The following is a 20,321-nucleotide window of genomic DNA, read 5'->3' on the forward strand; positions in this document are numbered from 1 at the left end:
TTATTTCAATTGTGATCTACTGAAAGTTCAATTCCCTTTCTTTAATGCTCCGAAAATACCATTCTTGTCTCTTCAAATCTGTTCTCTGCCCTTTTTTGCACACTGATTTCTTTTGTAGGTAGTTGATAGTTCTGGACTATGTAACAATAATTCTTGACTTCTGGTGTCTAATCTGGCTGGCCAGAAGAAAAGCAAGAGAGGAGATCTGAAGGAAGCAGGAGGTCAATAAACTCAATGCATTTATTATTCAGTCCATCTGTGAAGTTAAACTCACAGCTGCTCTTAGCATGACTGCTCCACATGACTTCTTGGAATCTCAGTAGCCCCTCCTACCCTCCCTCTTTCCTGTATGCTTGAGGTAGTAGCAGTCCTGCCATTGTTAACCTGAAAGAGTACAATACACTCTATGTCTTTTTAAACTAATTTGTCTACTTCTTTTTAATTGTCCATTTATTAATTACTGCTGACATTTTACTTCATTGAGTATTACATCACTTTTTTTTTCCTGAGGGTTCTAACGGATAAAATGACACAGCAGAAAATATCACAACTTTTGGACTCATTTCAAATCTTAATATAATTCTTGTTAATCAGTTTAACTCTGGATCTTTTATCCTTAGCAAAGTTAGGTACACAGGAAAGAGAAGGAAATGGTGATGTCATTGTTTACTCTTGGTTGACCATTTCCCTGTCTGATAGCAGATAGAAATGGTGTGATTTCTGCAGAGGTCCTGTGGTGGGAAGAAAGGATTTGCTTAAGGAGATCTACCCTGGTTGCAACTCTAAAATGAAGTGATCACTCTAAACCTTGTTGTATTGGCTTCTGACCCGAAATGTTTCTCAATCTCTAAAATCTTTACTTTAAGCCTAACTTACCCTCATCTTTTGTTTTATTTGTAGGTGTTTGGGAAGGTAATCACTCAAACCTGTATTGACAACCCATGATCAATCACTCTTACTTTTGACTCAGGCTTTTGGTTAGAGACCCTGGAAAAATAGGTAGACTCAGTGGTTAAGAAAAAAATTTTAAGTCCCAGAAAGGGTATCATAATTACTTTAAGTATTGTTTTGAATGTGAGATGTTTAAGCCACTTTGTTTTCACCACATGTATTACCATTTTTGATGCAACAGGAAAATCCTCTCTTAACATGCATTCACATCAACAAAAGCTGAAAATACCATTTATTACAGATTTTCAAGAAATGTATATTGGAAAAAGACACATATGATTCTGTCTAATGATGATATAAGTAAAAATGATATATGGTAGCTCACTGAGTGTGGTAATGATCCAATCACCTGGCTAGGAACAAAATGCTCCTCTCATTTGTTATAGAACTGGCTCTGATCTCTCAATACATAATACTTTTTCAATGCAGCTTCAATAAAAGCTCTGACAACTCACAAAATTTTGTCTCAATCGATCTAGTTTGTTCCCTTCATAATCTTTATCACTAATTTTAATACCACATTACCAGAATGTGTTAACCTTCTCCATTTTATCCAATTTTGTATCCCTCTAGTGTGTGATATGCTTTATGTATGATTAAGCATACTTTAAACCAATTTGATTGAATAAATCTGGCTCCTTGCTTTACAACCAGCAATAACAATAATGTGGTGTTGTGGTAGACTCGGAATTAGAGCCCACTCTATGATTATTTATACTACCAACTTCTGGTGAATGTTCTTAAAAGCTTTGTCAATTCAGTGTGGAGAAAGTTTTAACCATATACCATCATTCATCCGGTTAGATTAAATGTTGTTGTTAATAAAAGTATCACAGTTATTTTGTAATGTCTTTATTAATCCAATTAATTAAAGTTAATTCACATTTTCAGGAAACAAGAGAATTCTCTACAGAATGTTAATGTTAAGTATTAGCAAATACCAAGAAATCAATCAGTGCAGCAGTTTACTCAACGCTTCATTTATAAAGCTATGATCAACCACATTTAATCTCTTTGTCAGGAAAAATAAATATTCAATTTGTTTTCTGACCACTTGTTCAAGAACCAAACACCTGTACTCTGTAGATACAACATTAATCATTCTACCATCCATCTATGTCTTCTCTCAGTGTCCTTGTTTATCTTGCCATTATCATTCTCATCTTACCTTCTCAATACTTTTTCAATACTATAAGAAAGTTATATTTGAAGCAAGCCATTCCATATACCCATAATGAAATACTACACTGGTGAGATCACGTTTTTTCCATCAAGGGTGAGTTCAAGAGCAGTCTACGCATACTAGATGCTGCACAAGTGTGAATAATGTGGTTATTCTTTAATTATTAACATAAGGTGTTAAATATTTAAAAACTTTATATTGTAAAATTCATGTCAATTTCAATTAGAGGTAAACATAAGAATTGAATAAAGAAAATTATGAAAAGCTGCAGCCTGGGGCTGGCGCCTTGGCTCACTTGGTTAATCCTCCACCTGTGGTGCCGGCATCCCATATGGGCGCCGGGTTCTAGTCCTGGTTGCTCCTCTTCCAGTCCAGCTCTCTGCTACGGTCCTGTAAGGGCAGTAGAGGATGGCCCAGGTGCGTGGGCTCCTGCACTCGCATGGGAGACCAGGAGGAAGCACCTGGCTCCAGGCTTCGGATAGGTGCAGCGCTGGCCATAGCAGCCATTTTGGGGGTGAACCAACAGAAGAAAGACCTTTCTCTCTGTCTCTGTCTCTCACTATCTATATCTCTACCTGTCAAATAAATAAAAAAAAAGAAAAGCTGCAGCCTGTGGACTTTAAATGGTGCAAGAAAAACAAAAGTCAGCTATGAAATACCGGGAAGCAAACAATAAGCTGTAAAAAATGAGGAAACGAAATTAGAGAATCAATGAATTATACTATATAAACAGAAAGAGGAGCTTCTACATATCACACGCTAGAGAGATGCAAAATTGGATAAAATGGAGAAATGAAAGCTTATAGTAAATAAGTAAATAAATAAAGGTTGAGGGCACAAGATGTACATGAGAAGAGAAGAAAAAGGAGTAGATGTAGATATTGTGGAAGCTAAAGCAGGGGATCAGAAAAAAATGGATCTGATCAAAACAAGAAGGTAAGATTGGGGAGTAGAAAATGTAGAAGATGTAAGTGAAAGGCAAATGGTAATTAAAGGAACTGAGGATGTATTAGCTTATGTTCCCACCAACAGTGGATTAGGTTATCTCTCCCCCACACACACATTCTCGCCAGCATTTGTTTGTTGATTCTGAATGAAAGCCCCTCTAACTGGAGTGAAGTGAAAGCCCATTGTGGTTTTTATCTGCATTTCCATGATGGCTAATGATCCTGAACATTTTTTCATTTGTCTGTTGGCCATTTGAAGTTCCTCTTTTGATTTTGGAAGACAGTATGGAGATACTTCAGGAAACTGAAAGTAGATATATCATATTGAAATTGGAAAAGACCCCCTAAAATTTACCCTGAAATGTGGCCCCTTAAAGTTTCCTAGAAATGCTATCCTGGGTGCCACATGCGCTACTGGAATTCGGGGTGCCTTACGATTTCACCACAGGCTTATTACTAAATCCCCAATATTAATAAGCCCGAGAGGGTTCTTGCCTAATATTTAGAGAATTCTAAATACCGGCACAGATAAACGAGGCAGCATGGTATGTTTTAAGCTTTATTTAGTGAGAAAGATGCATAGGAGAGTGAGAGCTTCATTTAGGGGAGAGAGGTGAATAGGGGTTCATACCAAGCACCACGAACCAGCCACGTGGAAGAGCATCTAGGCCAGGAAGCCTAGAGCATGTGGCCGGAAGGCCATGCACCCTGGAGGCATAGGGCTACAACAAGCCCTGTCCTGGCAAGAGGCCAGGGAAGAAGAGCAGGCCCCGGGCATACTGTGCCCTAGGCTTTTAACCCACTCCAAAGGGGAGTGGCTAATTAACCTGATTGGCTGGCAGGCACCCTGGTGTGGCCAGGTAGGAGGATGAGGCCACACAGGGGCGTGGCAAAGGCATCAGGTAGGAACATGAGGTCACACAGGGGCGTGGTCTTCCAGTTCACAAATCTGACCAATTTTAACCTGTATGCCTGCCTACTTCAATATGACCCTAGAACCCAGCAATCCCATTCCTGGGACTTTACCCAAATGAAATAAAATCAGCATATGAAAGAAAGATCTGTACCACATGTTTATCACAGCCCAATTCACAATAGCAAAGATATGAAATCAATGCAGATGTCTATCAACTATTGATTGGATAATAAAACTATGGCATATATACACTATGAAATGGTACACAGTTGTAAAAAAGAATGAAATCCTGTCTTTTGCAACAAAATGGATGCAACTGGAAACCATTAAACTTAGTGAAATAAGATAGTCCCCAAAAGATAAATACCATATATTTCCCCTGAATACCAAAAATTGTAAGGTACAGGAATAAAATTAACACTTTGAGATTTGATGATTGTTTAAAACCTTTGACCTTTGTCTCTATTGCTGAGGGACAGTGTGTTTTTTTTTTTTCTTGATATTTTTTGAAATCTTTACTTAGTATAGGGTTAATCATGAATATGAAGATCAGTGTAAAAATTAAAAGAGGAGGGGCAGGCACTCTGGTGTAATGGGTAAAGCCACTGCCTTCAGTGCCGGCATCCCATGTGGGGGCTGGTTTGAATCTCGGCTGCTCCTCTTCAGATCTAGCTTGCTGCTATGGCAGTAGAAGATGGCCCAAGTCCTTAGGCCCCTGCACCTGTGTGGGAGACCAGAAGAAATTCCTGGCTCCTGGCTTCAGATTGTCACAGCTCCAACCATTGCGGCCACCTGGGGAGTGAACCAGTGGATGGAAGACCTCTTTCTCTCTCTGCCTCTCCTTTCTCTGTGTAACTATGACTTTCAAGTAAATAAATAAATCTTTAAAACAATGAAGAGAAGGAATAAAAGAGGAAGAGGAGGAAGGGTGGAAGCTTGTACAGGAGGGTGGGTAGGGTGGAAAGTATCATTATATTGCTGAATTGTCCACCTTAAATAAAATAAATAAATAAATAAATAAAAGAAACTGAAGATGGCAGTACAATGAAAGGAAATTTGAGAAAATTTGCAAGCTACCAACCCAATAGATGACTGCACTCCTGAAGGTACTTCAAAAATTTCATGGTGGGGGACAGCATCGTGGCACAGTAGAGTAAGCCTCCACCTGGGGCACTGGCATCCCATATGGGTGCAGGTTAGGGTCTGGCTGCTCCGCTTTTGATCCAGCTCCCTGCTAATGAAGGGAGAAAGCAGTGGAAAATTGCCCACATGCTTGAGTCCCTGCACCCAGATGAGAGATCAGAAGCTAGCTCTTGGCTCCTGGTTTCAGATTGGCCCAGCTCCAGCCATTACTTCCATTTGAGGAATGAACCATCAAATGGAAGACTTTTCTTTCTGTCTGTCCTTCTCTCTGTGTGTAACATTGCCTTTCAAATATATAAATCTCTTTTTAAATAAAATTCATAGGAAATGGAATTAGAAGATAAATTTATTTTGAGGCAATTTAAAAAAATCCATCATTTCCCAAGAATATTTTAAAGTACACTTGCATTTATCCCATATAACCATTATATGTCCTAGGGCAGATAGTCAAATCTATGGTTTATGCTATAATTCAGGAGTCATAATCAAAATTCCTAAAGATCTACAATCAATAAAATCAGTGAAACATCTGGTGGATAGAAGATGCTCCCAGCTATAGTCAACTGATGTCACGTAGGAGTGGAGTTCAGTGTTTCTACTTCTTTGCTTTTTTCAGTAGTATATGGATGTGTTTGTTATTTTATGGTACCTACTCTGAATCCTTTTTAAATTTTTTTTTTTTACTTTCCTCTCGCAACTAAAAAAAATGATTACAGGGGAAAGTGAATGTTTAACTCTAAAAACATAGTTTACAGTCTTCCTTTTGGCAGGGGATGTAAACCAATTATGAATACTAAGAGTAAATTAGCTGTGGGGATTCCAGGACTGGCAGCACTTGCACTGTTCTCATAATCCTCCAATGAGGATTGCAAATGCCTGTGTATGAGGATGTGGTATCTGAAGTCATAGTATCCATGTTGGGACTATTAGAGTTGATGTTTCTGAGTAGCTGAATTAACATGAACAATATCTTAACTCTGGAGTTTTGCACATATTGACTAACTTTGAAAATGAGTCAAAATTTACTGCTCTAAATGAATAGATCACATTCAAAACAGCTGGTTATGAATTGACTCTAAATAAATTATATTTATAAAATGTCAGGCTTACAAATCATAGAATTTCTTTTATTACTCACATTTTTTTCACATATGTAGAAATGTAGTTTTCCCCTTGTTCTTCAGAATTGACTCTACCTTCTCTCTCTCATTGTTCTGCATCCTCTAGAAGAGTTGTGTCCAATTCTTATTTTATTCAAGATGTGACTCTCAAAAAAAAAAAAAAAAGATTCCTGGATTCTTCCACGTGTATCTGCAGAGACAGCAAAGGTTCACCACCAAGAGGACACCAGGGTGACACTGGAGTGGGTGCAATCATCATACACAATACCCAAACCAGCATTTTTAGACTTTCCTAAAGGGAAACAATGCTTTTTAAAGAAATGACCATTGAAAAAAGAAAATATTAAAGTGGAATATTAAGCAAGTTCCCAAAGAAATGCAAATCACTTTTTTAAAAAAGAACAAAAAGTGCCAAAGGAACAAAAAATGTCATTATAATAATAAAGATTATAATGAGATAAGGATTTGGGACACCAGGAAGGAAGAATCCTATAAGAGTTACAAGATACACAGAACCAGGAGGAGCCAAGCATAGAAGAAAAAAACTAATTTCTAATACAAACTAGCATTAAAAATTTCATGAAACATATTAGCAATAAAGTCAAAATTGTATCTATAACTATAGATTTCATTGCCTCCAGTATACGTTTATCATTTAGTTAATAAAATGTATACAGTTTTTATTTGTTAATATGAATTCATATATTTGTCCATGTATTTGTTTTCGTGTATCCTGTGTTTAAGAATCTAGACCACAGAATTCAACTATAGTAGCATGAATTGGAAAAACTTGCCTTATATTTATAATTGAAATTCTGGAACATAAAGTACAGAGAGAGGCAAATGGCAGAAGCCAAAATGCTACCTTCACTAAGGTTATTTTGAGTTTCCTTAGTAATTGTCAACTTTATTAATTATAGTGAAATGAATACAATATGTATAGGTATTATGTTTCTTTTGGTGACAAGCCTTTTTACATTTATTTCTACACAGTGCTGCACATTATCCATTCTATGTTTTGTTGTTGCTGTTGTTTTTACTTTTACTTTTAGCTTGCAATAAAATTCTTAGATATTTTCTAAATATCCTTAACAGCATTATAACAGGTGCAGAGTAGAATGGTGAAAGACAAATACTAGGTTCGTTTGTTTTTATAGCTGCACAAAGCATAACAAAAGTATAAAATTTTGGAGAATATACATTTGCAAAATATTTCCTTAATGTTGATGAATTCTTAATTCCTTGCTGAATGTTAGTTTGTTTTAGTTACACTTTGATGCCAGATAAACAAAGAGTTAAGTGTTTCTCCACACTACTTACTTTTGAATTTTCTCAAGCATAATGACATATTTAATGGAAATCTCTTCCGAATGCCTGTTCCAAGCTGATAAGTTCAAAAACTGTTCCTGTGCCTTTGCATCTGGCAATACGTTTTCCAGCCTGTCCACAAAGCAACATTACAGCCAAGAGCCAGAATGAACATTGTTTTATTTTGTTATCCTTTGTCAAGCTACAAAAACAAACAAGCCTAGTATTTGTCTTTCACAATGCTACTCTGTGTCTTGCAAATTATGCATACTCAGAAAATAATGTAGTTATACAAGTATTTTTCTCTAGCTTTGCATAAACTCTCATTCACATCAGGATCTGGAACTGAATTAAGATATTTGAAAGTGGGGTCAGTATTGTGACATGGTGGGTTAAGGTGCCTCCTATGACACTGGTTTCCCATATGAGTGCAGGTTTTGAGGCTCTGCTGCTCCATTTCTGATCCAGCTCTCCGATAATTGCTTGGGAAAGCAATGGGTGAAGGCCCAAGTCGTTGGTCTGCTGCACCCATATTGGAAACTTGGAGGAAACTCCTGGCTCCTGGCTTCATCCTGGCCCCTCCTTGGCTTTTGCAACTATTTGGGGAGTGTACCAGCAGATGGAAGACCTATCTCTCTGTCTCTGCCTCCTTCTCTGTAACTCTTTCACATAAATAAATCATAAAAAAGTGAAGGAAAAATTCATTATGATTATTATGCTTGTTCCTTAGTGAGTGATTTTCTGTCAAGCCTAATGCTTCTCTTCTACCTTGACACTCTGTGATTCAGTTTGCAAACATTGTGTGCTACCTTCTTCTGTGAATCTGACGGTTGAGGATAAGGGAAGAGAAGAATCTTGTGTCTTCAGTCTAAGTATCACATCAGTTGCAGAGCCCATCTAACAGTTTCTTTATGTGTTGGTAGTAAGAGCCAGGGCAAGGTCCAGGGAAGCACTTACCATGCCAGCCATGTTGCTCTGCTCCTTGAACACCAGATCCAGCATAAGCACCAACAGTCCTGTGAAGTTCTCAGAGATGAGAGCACCAGATATGTGGTGTGTCCCTTAGGGTCTCATCACACAGCATAACAACCATATGTTTGTGTGCCATGTATCTCCCCCAAATTTGTTACAATGAAACTTGATTTCCAGTGTAATTACATCAGGAGAGGAGTCCCTCAGGAGGGATTGGATAGTGAGGGCAGCACTGTAATGAATGAGATCAGCACCCTCATAAAGATCCCAGAGAGCTGCCATGATGCTTCTGCCGTGTGAGGAGGCAGCAAGAAGGCAACATCTACGGAGCAGGAAGCAAGCAGTCAGCAGACATCAAACCTGCCTCTGCTTGTCTTGGGCTTCCCAGCTCCAGAATTGTGAGAAAGAAGGTTTTTTTTTTTTCTTTAATAAGCTGCCTTTTTTACTGCATTTTGTTCTACCAGCCCAGACATACTGAGACAAGTCCATTTTTACAGTATGGTATCCCACCATTTTTATTCCCTCAACCTAAACATGGCAGCTGCCTCTGGAAATTAATACTATTTCTGTTACCTCAGGGTCCTCTTCGGAATTTCTAACTTTGATATGTGTACAACCAATTCACTATTTGAAATCCTCTCTGCCTTAGCAGTTTATGTATTTTTAATATACTTCAAGGATCCTTAATGTTAGAGTATATGGCAGAGGGAGTATGTTTTATCTCATTGGAACACATTAAGGGATAGAAAGTAGTTGCCACTCTGTAATGAGATCCAATTAGCAGGACAGCAGGCATGCAGTAGGAAGCTTGATGCCAAGATGATAAAGATCTAACATGTAGACTGCAACGTGGTGGAGAGCTAGAGGTTGACGTCAGCTTGAGGTAAGACTACAAGAATGTGCAGCTGTTACTGCCAGAGGAGAAAAGACATGTCTGACCCACTGTCTTAGTTGGTTTATTTTAAAATTTTATTGGAACCTTGCCATTCACTCCTTAATTTACTATCTGTTTATGGCTGATTTTGTGCTATAACAATAGAGCAAAGTGATTGCATTGGGGCACAAAATGGCCCTGAAAGCCTAGAATATATACTCTATGGTGTTTAGAAACTTACGGTCACATAAGCACACACACAGAAGAAAAATATTACAGAGCCCTTGAGTTAGTTTCCCATAACTCTTAAAGACCTCACTAACTTGATGACTTAAACAACAAAAACTGATCTCCTCATTCTTGAGGCTGGAAATACAGGTTTTTTCAGGTCATGCACCATCTGAGAGCATGTGGAGTTTTCCAGGCTTCTTTCCCAGTTTCTATTAGTTCCTGGGTTTGCTGCAGCATGATTCCAATCTTCACATGATGTTCTCCCTCCATATGTGACTGTCTCCAAATTTCCTCATTTTATAAGGGTTCTGACCATGTTGAAATAGGAGCTTAAGGTTCTGGTCCTAATGACTTAACTTAAAATTATTTTTGCATTTTTATTTATTTATTTTCATTTTTATATGAAAGTTAGAGGTATAAAGAATGTTTAAATCTTCTGGTTCACGCGCAAATGCCCACAACAGCGGTGGCCAAGCCAGACTGAAGCCAGGAGCCCAGAACCCCATCCAGATCTCCCATATAGGCAACAGGGCCTCAAGTCCTTAAGCCATGACATTTTTGCATCCCAAGGTGTGCATTAATAGAAAGCTGGATCAGAAGCATAGCTGGGACTAGAACCAGACACACAAATATAGTATACATTCATTCCAATCAAACTCTTAACTGCTATGCAAATCTCTCACCCATGACCTCATCTTCACTAACTACATCTTCAAATATCCTATTTCCCAATAAACTCACATGTTGAAATACTGGGGATTAGGAATTCATAGATAAATTTTGGGGGAACACACTTCATGTTATACCACTCATGATCTAGAAAAATTGTTTGCTAAATTAATAACTGAATTGCGTGTTACAGGGAAGACTTTGGCTTATTATTTTTGTTGCAACTGGAAAAGTGGAACAATTTAAGTCTCCCTCTATTATGTTTTTGTTTTTCAGTCATTCCTCAAGATCTGTTTGCCAATAGTATGGAAAAGGAGTAATTTATATAAAATTACAATAGGAACTGCTAGCCCTGCACTTTTGAGGTCTTTGGTTATGGTACTAATTCACAATTGCTGGGGGAAATCACATTGCTTTTGGTTTACTGTACTAGCAGGGAAATACATTTTTCAGTGGCTTCCACTTAGTTCATCTCATAATAATAGTCTATCAGTTTCTATATTTAAATATTCTATCAGAACTGAGTACATGACTGTAAGATACATATACAGATGTACTGAGCACATTAGAAGACAAACTTAGATCAAAGCTACCTTCTGAACTGACTTCCATAACCTTCAGTTTGACGCACGGGCTGTAATGAAATTTTTGGACTCCAAGTCCTATTGTAAAATCATGGTTGATGTCTAGAAATCTACCAAAGCTTTCTTTCCTCTTGGGCACAGTAAAAACAGAAAAGACTGGAAGTCTTTTTGGAGAAAGATTTATAATTTCTTTTCTTTTTAAAGAACTATGACATCTTTTTCAACCAAACAGCAAGCTAAATCAGAGGCTTTGGCTACGCACTTGACTGTGATGGTTTCAATCTACTAAATCAGGAGTTTGTTACATAGATCAAGTGATACTTTAATAGATTTTCAATGCACTTCAATGTTAAGATGTTGCAATTTATTGGCATCTATTAAAAGATCCATGAATGTTAAACCATTCCGGTTATATCTTTGTTTCTGCTGCCCATATGGAATATATACACATCTCTTCTTCCTTTGCCCATACATGTTTCCTTGGACCTATGTCATTCTAGGACCCTTCATCTGAATGGAAGTTTCTCTGCCATCTTTCCCAGCCTGCAGGGGATGTGGCCACAGGGCATTTCAGTGATGCTGTCTTTTGCACTCAGCCATGTATTATCTATGCTTTAGGGAAAAGGGTGTCCTCTCAGCTCTCTTATGCTGTGTGATGAGGGAACAGATGGCATGTAATACATGTATTACAGCTTGAAAGTTTTTCCACACTTTTGAATGTTCCCTTCCATATTATGTTAGAGAACTTCTGGTTTTTCAGCTTCACTGAACGTTGGGAACCATTGGTGGTTAATAGAGAATATAAAAAAAAAAATCAGAATGAGACTCACATCTCTTGATTGGATTATTGTTTTTAGCCCTTGTATATACTCCTGTAGAACAATGGTCTTTCTGTTTTTTATTTTTTGAACATTATGTTTAGTGGTGCATTACACCTCTGTTTCTAAAGTTAATTGAAATTACTTTATGGCAAAAATGAAAGAAAAAGGAAGGAAGGAAGGGAGGGAGGAAGGACTGAAGGAAAGAAGGATGAGTTATTGAGGGAGGTAAGTATAGTTATCATCTTAGAATTGTATCTATGAAGTTATTGAAATCTGTTCTCTTTATATTCATAATTTAAAAAAATAAAGTTTAAAAAGCACATATCATAAACAACAAAGCAAGGGAATTATTAGAACAGATTTAGCATATTAAATGCAGAATCTCCAAGAAATGTAGCCATGCTGACAAATTTGGCCCCATCTAATGATAAAGTCTTCCCTTTTTCAAAAAAATATCCTTAAAATCAATCCCCTACATACTCTGCAGTAATATAAATCAATAATTCTGTATCTTTTTTTTTTCTAGCAACATCATCTCTTCCTTAATTGTTCTCTCAGTGACAATACTGGTAGTTTCTTCCCACAGTTATTAATCTTTTAATTATTTCTTTTTGTGCTTTTCACTATGCAAGACTTCTAATGTCATTTGTGTCACCAACTTATGTCTTAAGTTCTCTAGTTGACATACTGCTGTTTATGTTTCTTGGCACCACACAGACTAATTGAGTTACAGAGAAATGCATCCAGATTTTAAAAAAATGAAATAAAATTAGTTTGGAATATGTTGCAATAGCTTTGTTCCTGTGATATTGTTTTTAATGTTTACCTGTAGAGATTTCTGTTTGGAGAGACAAATTATTACAAAAATATTTATCACTAGAAATGAAAATAGATATCACCTGATTCAACTTTGTATCAGGTTTAGAAAATCTCTTACTTTTTTTTAAAGATTTATTTATTTACTTGAAAAGCAGAGTTACAGAGAGTCAGAGAGGGAAAGAGGGAGAGAAAGAGAGAGAGTTCTTCCATCTGCTGGTTCACTCTGCAGATGGCCACAATGGCCAGAGCTGCACCAATCCAAAGCCAGGAGCAAGGGGTTTCTTCCAGGTCTCCCACGTGGGTGTAGGGGTCTAAGCACTTGGGCCATATTCTGCTGCTTTTCCAGGCCATAGAAGAGAGCTGGATCCTAAATGGAGCAGCAGGGACTCAAACAGAAGCCTATATGGGATGCCGGCAATGCAGACGATGGCTTTACCCACTATGCCAGAGTGCCGGCCCCAAGTCTCAAACATTTTTGATTGAAAAGATTCTCTTTCTATTATTAAAGAATCAAAATATTAGAAGATTTTTTTTTTTAGTTTTCAGATTCTGCTGATTTATGTTTCTTTGAAATTTGTAATAATACTACTTTCTACTCTCCACATTGAAGGTAAAATATGCCCAGAAGACAGAATACAGCTGTAGTGTTGGAGCACAACATATTTCCTTTTGCAACTCATTACAATATTTAGGTAGCCCTTGATGTAGTGCTTTCTTTTTTAAAAGATTTATTTATTTGGCTTGAAAGTCACAGTTAAACAGAGAGAAGGAGAGGCAGAGAGAGAGAGAGAGACCGAGAGAGAGAGAGAGAGGTCTTCCATCCACTGGTTCACTCCCCAGTTGGCCATAATGGCCAGAGCTGCTCCAGGAGCCAGGAGCTTCTTCCGGGTCTCACAGGTGAGTGCAGGGGCCCAAAGATTTGGGCCACCTTCTACTGCTTTCCCAGGCCTTAGCAAAGAGCCAGATTAGAAGTGGAGCAACTAGGTCTCGAACCCGCATTCATGGGGGCTGCCTTACCTGCTATGCCACAGCACTGACCTGAATGTAATCTTTTTAAAAATCTCATTCACTTAATTAAAAATAAATAACATTGTATAGTAATGAAAATATGTGATGAGGAATCTGGAATACTTATTCTATTATCATATTCTTTTGGAGTGATGAAAATGTTCTGGGACTAGACAGTGTGAAGTTTGCATACTGAGTCAGGAGCTTACTGGAAACTCCAGGTATTAGAATTGGTGAAAAGAAGGCAAAACAGGCCGGCGCCGTGGCTCACTAGTCTAATCCTCCGCCTAGAGGCGCCAGCACACCGGGTTCTAGTCCTGGTCGGGGCGCCGGATTCTGTCCCGGTTGCCCCTCTTCCAGGCCAGCTCTCTGCTGTGGCCAGGAAGTGCAGTGGAGGATGGCCCAAGTCCTTGGGCCCTGCACCCCATGGGAGACCAAGAGAAGCACCTGTCTCCTGCCATCGGATCAGCGCAGTGCGCTGGCTGCAGCGCGCCGGCCGCAGCGACCACTGGAGGGTGAACCAACGGCAAAGGAAGACCTTTCTCTCTGTCTCTCTCTCTCACTGTCCACTCTGCCTGTCAAAAAAGAAAAAAAGAAAAAATAAAAAAAGAAGGCAAAACAAAAGTGGCAGGCATATAATCATTTCCTGAGATAGTCCAAGCAAGAAGCTAACCCAGGGAAAGTGCTGTGGGATGGTTAGGAGAATCAGCACCGACATCAAGTCATTTCATTGCCAAAAGAATCAAACAAAAGCCCCCAGTTTCTTGTAATAGCAGTCAGGGAGAGTCCTAGAGAGGGAAAGCAGAGGGCTAAAGTGGATAAACATCGGGCACTGAGTCAAAGCAGACAGCAAGCCTACAAATTTCCCCTCTCTTCATGTGGAACAGGGTCTCTGTCAAGGGCCTCCATAAAAAGACTCCAGAATAAAGGTACACAGCTGGCCGTGGAGTCACAGTTCCTGTGTGCAGCTCCCTTCAGAGTCAGCAGAGCACTGGTGTGCACACCACCACTGCAGGGAGAGGAGCTTTCCATATGAGGCCTGACAAGGTAAATCTTCACACCTGCTGTGGGTGAGCCTGAGGAACCACAGGCCAGTTGTCAGAAGCAAGGTTCCTCTGATTCGCGTTCTAAAATGATTAAAATCATAAGTTTTCTGTTATCTGGAATTTACAATAATCAAAAATGCCAATGTTGACAAGATGTATTATACTGATAATGTTTTAAATGCATGGGTAGGGATAGAAAAGCAGGTAAATACACACCCTCCTGTTGCTAATTCTTCACTTTACATAATGGAAGATGTTATCATACAAAACCTCACAAGTAAACTACAAAACCAAAGCAATCATTCTCAACAGGACATGAATGAGCTCCATAAATCACAGATTTGAATACGATTCTTCTTCATAAAAATCCTTCAGTCTTGCTATTGGCCTAGCATCAAGTCTGATTTCCTCAGGTGGAAAAGAGGGCCCCTCATGTCTTGAGTTGAGCTTCGTTCTCTTCTGAGCACCTTCTGTTCCTCCTCTTGTCCTGTGTGCCAGCCATTCTGCTGAAACGTCCACTGTTCCACCGCGGCACTCTCTCCCCTGGCGCCTCAATCTGCTGACCTGTGTGCCTGGCAAACTCCCTTTTGTTCCTTACTTGGCTCATACTACATGATCCATCAGTTCTCTGCTCAATATTGGTTAATTACAGAGATCGTCCCATTTTCCTTGCTTCAATTACTTTAGGCTCCAAAGGGCTTCTATTACAACACACACTAATGTTGATTTCAGTTATGTGATTAGTGTTTCCTTTTACAAACAAAGAGCTAGCTCCATGGCAACAAGAACTGGATCTGCCCTGGATACTACGGAAGTAGTGAAAAGTCTACACCATAAGTTTATTTTGGTGCAAAAATATTTTGAAATCCATGCACAATTTTCCAAAGTATGTATTTTAGCTAAAAATGTTGATGACTTTCTACTCTTATTGCATGAGTGAACATTTATTCATTAGAATGAGTGTAGCATGGCTTTGAATAATAGGAGATGGAGATCAGTTGGTATTTTAGGTAAGATGAACTAATTTGTTTGAAAAAAAAAGTTTTTAAAAGGAAAAGTGGCATTTGAAATGGAATTAAAGATTACGGGAAATAATACTAGATGGAGAAAGTGGCCTTTGCCCTGCAACAGATAATATAGGAAAACGGAAAATGATACAGAGGATACAAAAGTATAGTTTCCTTTCATGGAGCATAGATGAATTGTTAATGTTTGTATTGGGCAATGTTGTGAAACTTCTTTCCTAGGCAGCATTTATAGTTTCACAGAATGCCTAAAGTAATTTCATATTTTTACATTTCTCCAATTTTTGAATTGTACTTTTTTCTGAAATCTAAGATATTATATTTTTTTGCTATTATTGACTTTAAAATATAAGGCATTTTCCACTGAATCAACTCTTTCTCAATAGTTCACACTGAATACAGAATTAGTTGTGTTTGCTGCCTTTACTTATGATCAGCAAAGTCATTATTAGTATTTTGGTTGGATGACTCATCTTTGCTGTGTGGAACTCTCACAGTTTTTCTTCTGGGCTTCTGATCACTGCCCTGCCTTTCTCCCATTTCAGTAATGATGATAACTTCCAAGAGTCACACATTCTCTCTCTCTCTCTCTTTTTTAAAGATTCCTTTATGTATTTATTGTAATGTAAAAGACAAAGCAACAGAGAAACAGAGAGACAAAGAGAAAGAGAGACAGAGAGAGATTTTTGTAATCATTTGTTCATACTCCAAATGCCCACAAAATCTGGATCTGGGGCAGACCAAACCCAGGAGCTAGTAACTATTATAGTACCACATGGTGAGGGGCAGAGTTCAAACACCTGAGACATCACCTACTATTTTGTAGGGCTTGATTACGGGAAGCTGGATCAGAAGCAGAGTGGGAACTAGAATCTAGTACTTGGATATGGTATGTGGGTGTTCTAACAAGCGGCTTAACCACTGCACCACTATACCTGCTCCTCACACATTTATGAACAGTGTTCACCATTCCCAGCCCCAGAGAAGGAAGAGAAATCTCCTTTCCCAACTTGAGTACCATGTAACTTCTAGAAGTCAATAAACAAATGAATGATATGTATTGATATAATTTTATAGCAATTTAGCATTTGGTGGAATATTATTATGATTATTACTATTCTGTGAAATGTTTATTAATTTTTTTATCTGAAAGTCACATCAACAAGGTAAAAAGGGAGTGGCAGAGAAACAGAAAAATCTTCCTTATGCTCCCCATGGGTGCCCCAGGTCAACTTTCACTGCCTTCCCTGACACATTAACAAGAAGCTGAGTCTGGAGTACAGTCGCTGTAATTCAATCCAGCACTCAAATAGGGATGCTAGTGTTGCAAACATTGACTTAACCCATTCTTCCTTTCCTTTGCACAATTATTTCATTAAAAAAAAGTATCACTCATCTAACCAAAGATTTACTAACAATATTTATATTATTAGTACAGAAATGTCTATAGGAGTGCGTACATCCTTGACAAATACCACTATTTATCTACCTTTATGTAAAATAATTTTAAGTAAAATAAAAATAATTAGGATTTTTAATGTTTGTGATCATCTAGCTGATTTAAAGATGACAACGTTTAAATGAGCATTTAAATGCCATGTTAAATCTATTAAATACATCCTATACATTCTTGGAAGTTTTATATTTGTGCATTAAGTAAATTATAAATTCATTTGAACATTGCAAGTACATTCCATATTTCTTTCAGTTTCTTGTATATGTACTAAAATATTTTAACTAATGCTCATACATGCTTAGAGAGCTATCATGTATCTCCATCATTTTTCTTTTTTTATAATACTATATTTTATATTTAACTGTGTTTTATATAACTCTTTCTTCTTAGTATTTTTTGTTTTTTACTTTTTCCTTATATTTCACATTAAGACAGAATGTGAAATTTTTTGACCAGAAAACTTTATGTATGTAATGAATAACTTGTTTTTTAATAAGAATCACTCTCTTCTTATTCAGTAACTCATTGCTCTCATAGCATAAGAACAATTTTTCAAAAAAGTCTGCTCTTTGAAGCTATGTGACTAGCTATTTCCTCTATTATCTTTGCACTGTCAAAGGCATACCCTAAATTTCTGTCAGTGTTCTCAAACTGTGTTTTCAAATTCAACATTTAGAATCAATGTTTCACAATGTATAAAATTAATAAACGTATAGTATTAATAGACATAGTATGAACATGTCAATTTTTACTGTTCTTAGAAAGAAATCACATTGCATAAGTGCATCCTTGCATAACCACTATATCATACAATTTTATAAAAATACATTCAAAAATTGTAGGATGTACTGTGAATATTCACAGAGTCTCCCTTTCAGCGGTTTAGTAATACTTAAGATATTTTTATTCAAAATAGTATAGTTCCCCCCAAGTATGAAATAAAGCAAGCCAAAGTGAGTGGATCTGCAATAGTTTTATTATATCCAAGGAAGAGTACCCTAGAATATATTTGGTTCTAGTTCAAAAAAGCTTATGATACGTGATTGTCAAGATTTTTCTTATCTGGTATCACATTTGCCTAATAAGGACATATGTGAAGTGCATGATACATGAACATATTTAAGATCCAGGAGAGTGTTTGTTTTTTCAAAAATATAAAAATGTATCACTGTTTCTTGAAAATGTTTAGAGAATAAAGAACTAATTCCTTACCACATGAAAATTTAATAGATATGATATTTGTCAAATTCATTGGCAACATCTATATCTTGAATATCTATGCTATTTAAGTTAGCAATTCTTTAAAAACAGGTATTCCCTTGGAATATAGTTTATATTTTTCCTAGCTGAAATTCAAACATGTAATATTCTGATGGGCCTGGATTTCATTTTTGTTTCACGTGATAAAAATATAATAATTTACATAAAGCACAGGTTAGCAACATTTTAGACATTTATACATTTGCTGTCATGTTATGTTGATATACTCATGTTGAAAAGTCATAGAGCTAATGAAGAAATAATAGCAATTATTTCTTGTGAGCAAAGACATTTCCAGATGAACTTCCCTTCTCTGACTCCTGATCAAGGCTTTCTGAGATACTCACTAGGTGAGCTGCTCCAAGAGTGTGCATGGGCCCCATAGAGGACTTTTCGTTTAGCTGAAGCAGTACAATGCACCTACATGGGTTGTCTTTGTTTGATGACCTTCACAAAGGTGTTCAATGATAGAAAAGTTGAGTACTGATCACAACCTTCATGTTCTTGAGTAATACATTCACCATACTATACCATAAGAGAGACACAGACTTGCTTCTTCTTTTGGGACACTACATTATAGCTTTCTATTAGTAAAAGAGTTTAACCATATCTGTGTAGTTACATACATTTGTATTTCATATATGTTTTAAATCCAAAGAAAACTCACTATGCCATATGATTTCTAAAACATAAAAAAACTAAATCACTTTTAAAAGTCTTGTAATTATAAAGATCTATTTTATTTATGTGAAATGGAGAGTTACAGAGAGAGAGAGAGCATAAGTGAGAGAGACTTAGTCGATCCACTGGTTTACTACCCAAATGGTCAAAACAGTCAGAGGTGGGAGCCTGAAACTCCAGTGCTCCCACATGGGTGGCAGGATCCAAGCACTTGGGCCATGCTCCACTGGCTACTCAGCACATTAGCTGAGAGCTGAATCAGAAGTGGAGCAGCCAGGTTTCAAACCCAGTGCTTATGAGGGGTGCTGGGGTTGCAAGCTGGTGGTTTAACCTGTTGCACCAAAACTGGCTCCAGATCCTTGTCATTCTCAGTAGGATGACTTTTCTTTGTTAAACTAAAATTATATAAAAACAATTTAACAAAATCAGAAAAAAATAAGATTTCCTTATATTGAAAAACATACCCAGTAGAGAAAAATATAAAGAAAAGGATCATCTAAAGGGAAATATTTTAAAAATTGCTATTTGTAGTCATTTAATTTTTTCTCAGAATATTTTACATAGTCAAGGTTATATGATCATCCAACTTAAAATTTTATTTTATTGTGTGATATCATTTATTAAAACTTCTTATATTTTGGTAGACAAATTGTACAAGAATCATTTTTAGTGGGTCAGAATGTATTTACATGAATTTGGTATAATCTACTATGCAGTTCCTGCGCTGTAATGTTTTGATTGCTTCTGATTCTTCACTATGTTTAAACTAAACATGTGGAAGATTTTCATAGTCATCTAGTCTTCTGAAGTGAAATTTTTGACTACAGACATGATCATATCTCACCAAACTGCTTTTCAAATTTGTTGCACCTGGGCTGGCATTGTGTTGCAGCAGGTTAAGCCACCACTCCCTATGCTGACAACTCACCTCAAAGTGCTGGTTTTAGTCTTGTCTACTGTGCAGTGTGGGCCCTGGGACCCATCTCAGGGATGTGAATGGAGTTCCTAACTCCTGGCTTCTGTCTGGTCCAGCTCTGGCTATTCCAGCCATTTGAGGACAGAAGATCCCTAGATCCCTCTTTCCCTTGATTCCTCCCTCCCTTCCTCCTTCCCTCCCTCCCTTCCTTCTCTCTCTCTCCCTCTCTCTCGCTTTCTGCCTTTCAAATAAGTAAATAAACAAGAATTCCTTAAATTGATGACAAGATAAAGAATATGTGGTTTACATACACACATAGACTACTACTCAGCCATAAAGTAGAATGAAAGCCTGTCTTTCCCAACGAAATGGATGCAAATGGAGACAATT

At 37.5% G+C, this 20,321-nt stretch overlaps 1 pseudogene; it reads left to right on the plus strand.

Moving 5' to 3' along the window:
• Nucleotides 1-2,975: 2,975 nt before the first annotated feature.
• Nucleotides 2,976-20,321, plus strand: part of LOC100345586 (large ribosomal subunit protein uL10 pseudogene) — a 190,063-nt pseudogene continuing 172,717 nt past the window's right edge.

Source organism: Oryctolagus cuniculus, chromosome 9, assembly GCF_964237555.1.
Source record: "Oryctolagus cuniculus chromosome 9, mOryCun1.1, whole genome shotgun sequence".
Classification (NCBI taxonomy): Eukaryota; Metazoa; Chordata; class Mammalia; order Lagomorpha; family Leporidae; genus Oryctolagus; species Oryctolagus cuniculus.